Genomic DNA, 6,007 nt, shown 5'->3' on the forward strand with positions numbered 1-6,007 from the left:
AGCTGTAGGGGTTTAGAAGGTAACTGGAATTTTCAAATATGCCTATCTCATTTAAGATCACACAAACCGATTTACTGGAAAAAAGTCTTCTTTCCTACATAAGATACTTCAAATTTTTTTCATATGTCTTATTTTATCATGAACACAGATCATGACAAGAAGAAATAAGTCAGTGGTTGTTGTGTTCCTGAATAGTTTATACATTTTTTCTTTTCAAGAGTCTATCTATTTTTCTACAGTTATTTGGGTGCTTGTTTGTTTGTTTGTTTGTAGTTTGTGGGTTTTTTGTTTTTGTTTTTGTTTTTGTTTTTGTTTCCTGACATGCTGCTTGATAACCTTAATTTCTGATGGCTATCTCAGTTTAAAGCCTGGAAATCCAATGGAGCAGAGAAATGGTTGGTGTATCTCACAGATCAGCATTGCATACATTGGATATGGGCTCTGAGTGTGGAATATTTATTCTGACATAGAGTTCTGATGCTGTGCCTGCTCTGAACTATTGGATGCAGAGCCTTATTTGCACTGTCATGCTTATTACTGAACCAGACCTGTCCTACACTGAGACTTCTGGCAAGACCAATGCACTTCTTTAAAATGTAACATTCATCATCAAAAAATACATGTACTTTACACAGTTCTAAAGCAAGTCCCAAGAGATTTAGGCTACTTTTTCTTCTCATCTCAAAGCATTTTCATTCATATCTTCCCAATAAACCTTTTTCTATTATTCTTTGCTTGATATGACTGTACTGAGAAACAGACAAAAATCAATATGGACCAGTTAGAGCATAACACTTAGTAATATTAAAGAGTTAAAAGCAATGTAAAAAAGAATTTAAATGGAAGAGGCCAGGTGAAAAAGAAATACAGTGCATCATGCACAGAGAATGTGTTTATTGGAGTAGTCCCAGGTCCAGATCAAAGATATGGCAACAGTGCTGGAAACGGTGAAGGATTTTCAGTGCTGTAAATGTTTTGTAAATCCATACAGGGACATTTTAAAGTGTTCTTTTTCAGTATCATATTAAAAAAGGGAAAAAAAAAAAACCCAAACCCAAAACCCCCAACACAGACTAGAAACTGTTAAACCTCTGATGAAGATTTTCCATGTCCTATAAAGTACTAGAAGACAGTTGTTTCAAGTACAAAGGCTGATGTGAAGGAAAAAAAGGAAAAAGGAAAAAACTTGGAATAAATGCTGTCTCCTGAACAGCAGCCAGAAACTGCAGCAGGAGACTCGATATCAGAACCATGAGCAATCTCAGATGGGTGCGGAGAGGATCAAAGGAACAACTTTGAAGCAAGACCTTGTGTCTGTTCCCTGTGCCCTGGAGTTGCCTTTGGCAGAATGGGAGAGAAGTCCAAAGCAAGAACCTGGGCATGCTGAAAAAGTTTCTAGAGTAGGGCATGGATAAGACCTTACCAGCTGTGTTTTCTTTGGCTGTGTGCTGATATGATAACTAGAAATTAATAAACCTGTCAAAAGAAAGGCTGTGGAAGACAAACTAAAAAAGTCTGGTGTTGAGGTATATACTAAGCTGCCAATGTCACTTTGGGCTACTGTTAGGGAAACGGGACTTATTTCTGAGATATTTCTGCTCTAGCAATGGGCAAAAATATGGATGAGCAACCCAGATGAAGGAAAAAGCATGAGAACCTGCACACATAAGAGTTGTCTCCATTCAGGTATACCCCATCCTGCTCCTTGGTACTCCCAGCATGGGCACAGCTTGGACCAGGGCTGTAGGAATTAATTTATGCAGCTGTCTTGTAAATCACTGAATTAAACATCACTGTCCCCAGATAACAGATACAACCCGAAGGAATGTAAGCCTAGCTAAAATATTTTTACTATATTTTTGCAAGGTAGCTTTCCCATTTCCCATCCTCTTCTGTCTTTGACCACTTACTCCTGTTCTTGATATCAAAAGAAAATATTTTTGCTTGGGAATTTTATCAGTTTATGTGCCAAATTTTCTTCTTGGCTAAAACATCTCTTTTGCACTTGATGTCTACCAAAAGACAGAGACTATTGTGACTGAAACAATGAGAGTCAAGTCAAGGCTAGATAAATTACTGCTATACTTAATTAGATTAAAGGTACTATTCTGAGCTTGAAAGCTATTACTTCATGGTATTTCAGATTTTAAGTCACCTCACCTAACTTGAGAGAGACTTCCAGGGGCACTTTGTCACTTCAAAAAATAAGAATTTAGTGTAGGTAGAGCAGCTGTGGGAGAGGAAGACAGACTTGGATAGTGCATCAATAGAATATAGATTAAACATCGTTAACAAGGTCAAACACTGAATTTTTTATTCAACTGAAGTACAGTGAAATGTATAACCCTTAAAAGCCCAGCTACATCCCTTGTAGAAATTTTCCAACAGTTTCTACCAGCTGCTCTCTGGAGCTGAGAAAAAAATACGTATGCTGAACAATTTGGAAACCTTCCCTTGAAAAATACCAACAATTTGTAAATCCAGTAAATGAAAGTCAGCATCTTCCACCTGAAAGTCTTCACATCCGATGGGTATTTAAAAACTAATACAAAATACAGTTTCTTGGTAGTTCAGATTGGAGTTCTATCTGGTGTGCAATCAGAAGTTGCATTGGCACCCTCTTTGCACATTTGGCATTGCTGTGACTAAATAGGCTTGGATTATTTATCTTGCAGGAAATTTAGAAAAAACCAAAAATTTTCTATGAAAGGACTCCAGTTTCTAGCCAGCACTAGCAGTATGAACTCTATCACCAATTATCATAAAGCTCCTCTGCCCAGTTTTCTCCTGGCTCATTTTGAGATTTGACCTCATCTCCACTCTCTGCAAACATAGGCCAGCAGTCAGATCTCTGATATCTCTCTGGTCTTGTATCTCTTTGCTTACAGCTTTACTCCGGCTACAAGGAGCATGTGCACATCTAAAGTGTTTTGAGTTGCCAATAGTCACCTTTGAATTGTCTTCACAGCCCTGTGGAGATAAATGCACACACACAGAACACTACCTGCACCAGCCTGAGCGAGTGGGGACTGAGCACATTCACTATGCAAGTATCTCAGCAGAGACAGTAGAGGTTTGGCAACCTATTCAACCAGCAGAAGAGGCCAAGCCTCCTGTTTGAGGAAAGAAATCCTCACATTCAGTAAGAATACTTAAAATGTAATTTTTTAAACCTCAAAATTATCTTGCTCAGCTCTATTAATTTCAGCAGTTAAGGGAGGACTGAGTTCGCAGGTAGCTATATCAAAACTCCACAAGAAGAAAAGCTCTCACATGAAATTCAGACACAACTAATGTCAGGAAATCTTACAGTAATTGTCCCATAAAGATATATAACAAGGCTCTCCACTCAAAGAAGACAAAATTTGTGGAAAGAAAAACATCCAAGCAATAGTGTATTTGTACCCTTTGGAAGTCCATCTATCACCTCTGCATCTCCTAACCTTTAAAAAATAAATAGAAAATTATACATAGTTTACTCTTATACTGTTTTTGTGATTCTGCTAGTAATTAACAATATGTCTTTCAGAGAAAATCTTATTTGGATTTTGATGTATTAATTACCATGTAAAGCAACTTGCTAAGATTCAGTCTGGTGACTCAGCACTCTGAAAAAGAGCTGTTTGGGGAGTAATGTCTACAAAAGTTATCTTTACCCTCTATTTTTCATATGCCTGCTTTGCTTTCTGGCAGGCAAACATGTTGGCCGACACAAACCTTGTAGGCTTGTCAATGAAAGTCTCTCCAGATGCAACCGTCTCTTTTTAATGGAGCTTGTGCAAAAATTTGGTATTTGAAAGTATAGTTTTTTTCTCCAACTGCTTGGTCTATTTCCAAGAGGCCTGTGGCAGGGGAACAACATTAGGACCTGAGACAACATGTTCCCTTATGCACTGTTTATACAGACCATCAGTCTTGGCTAGAAATTACTGTCTTTAGTATAAGAACACATTCCTTCAGTCTGTGTCTTTCCATTAATAAAACCAGAACATCTTCACAAGTACTGTACCTTTGAGTGAGATTCCTCTCTCCTGACTCTGGATAGTGACTGAAGATACTTGCACCTGAGAATACTGAATTGTCTTAAGCTTCCTTCAGTCAACAGAGAAATCATCTAGGGTGTGATCCATCTGGCACATTCGAGATCTCACAAAATGATGAATTGCACTTAGATGAACATCCTTCTTTCTGTTGACTGCCAAGTGAGCCTGGAATATTTACCTGAGGTGTTATTACCCAGTGCTATGCTTGTATAATGAAAAGAGGGAAAGCAAAGTCTTGTTGGAATAATGCCTTATAAAAAGTACTCAGTACTGGTACTTCAGGCCGCATAACTAATATTTCTGACTGTGAATTTCACGTATCGGGTTTGGTATTTCTGCTACCTCCTTTTAACTTGTTTATTGGGTCACCTGTAAGAGCTTATCAGTTGTAGTCCCTCTTTTTCTGACAGCTGTTGGCCCAGTTGTCCAAAACTGTAGGATCTGATTCACGACCTTTCTTGACCTCTCATTAGGATTAGAGCTGGGCTCCAGTTTATCAGCAACAGCCTGAAACAATTTTAATCAGTGTTGACTCCCCCAGCCAAGCAAGCAACCCTATTAAAATTAATGAGATGTCAATTCTGTGAGAACAGGTAAGACTGACTGATGGAGAAGCTACTTGATAGCAGCAGAGTCTCTTGGCAAATCACACACACTCAGGTGTCTTGTCAACTTTGCACTCACTTTATTTTCCCAGATGAGCCACCAGAAATAAGCACTTCTGCTTCATTCCACCTAGCACTCACTTCCTCAGGGTGAGCAACTGCCCAAAGCAATCCAGTCCTATTACTCTCAAAGGACCATATAGGAATTATGCAGCTCTGCCACAGCCATGTAATTCTGACAGTCTGAAAGAACAATTTGTAGCACAGTGAGACACAGAGAAAACACTACAATGGGAGGTGGAATTCTGCTTATTCAACAGGAAAAAAGTCAACAACCTTTTTAAGCTGTGTATTTTTAAAAGCGGGAGGTTGATTGTTTAAGTCTGTTGAAAGTTCATATTAAAAGTGGTATATCTGGTACTGAAGAATGTTTGTAAAAGTCCTGAGGTAGCAATGATGTCTCTGGAGATCTGCATTTGAACATTCTATGTCCTTCTACTTTTTATTTGGTCAAGGTTGTTTTTCTTCAAAGCATATAATAGCGAGGGATTTCTTTTCTCTTGAGAAATAAGAAAACGAAAACTCATGTGTAGTGGTGCAAGAATTATTTTATTGAGTTATTAAGTTATTTTTGTAAGATTTATAAGTTATTTTTGTAATGGTTCAGTCCACTGTACCCCCCTGTGTTCTGTAATAATTTTCCCCCTTATGAGTAAGTTATATAACCAGACGTTTTGTGTCAATCATTCCTCCTCTGCACTTGTCCCTGTCATTCCCCTCTCTCTCCTCTTGGTCGCCCTGTCTGTCACTTCGGGACCCTTCCCTGGATTCTGGAAAGATCCAGGAGAGGCATCGAGTGATAGGCTGGTGTCCAGGGAATCCCCTCCTCCCCTCTTGTGATTTGTTAATTGTTCAGAAGTTGACACCCCCTGTTACACCCCTGTGTTCCCTGGTTGGCTGACCCGTTGTCACCACCCCTGGATCCTCCCCGTTTATAAGTGGCCGCAGGGCTTTGATCTATGCTCTCTCTGGGCAGCAGTGGTCTGAGGCGGAGCTCCTTGCCAGATTCCCCTTAATAAACTGCCTTCTACCCTGCTCAAAGAGAGTCGACCTTTTTTCCGTCGCCGCAGTCGTTATGCCATCAGGTCCATCCGCCAGTGTGGAGAACCAAGAACCCACCGGGAGGAGGTTACTCGCCCTGCCTGTAACCCCGACTGATCCACGCTGCTGCATTGCAGAACTGAGCTAGCCTGTGGTCAATGCCTGCCAGGCGTGAGGGACACAGCGACACTCATGGAAATGAAATCTGATGAAGAAGAAAAAATAGAGTGAAAATTGTTCAGATTCTCATAGATACTG

The sequence above is a fragment of the Hirundo rustica genome, chromosome 2, assembly GCF_015227805.2.
Source record: "Hirundo rustica isolate bHirRus1 chromosome 2, bHirRus1.pri.v3, whole genome shotgun sequence".
Lineage (NCBI taxonomy): Eukaryota > Metazoa > Chordata > Aves > Passeriformes > Hirundinidae > Hirundo > Hirundo rustica.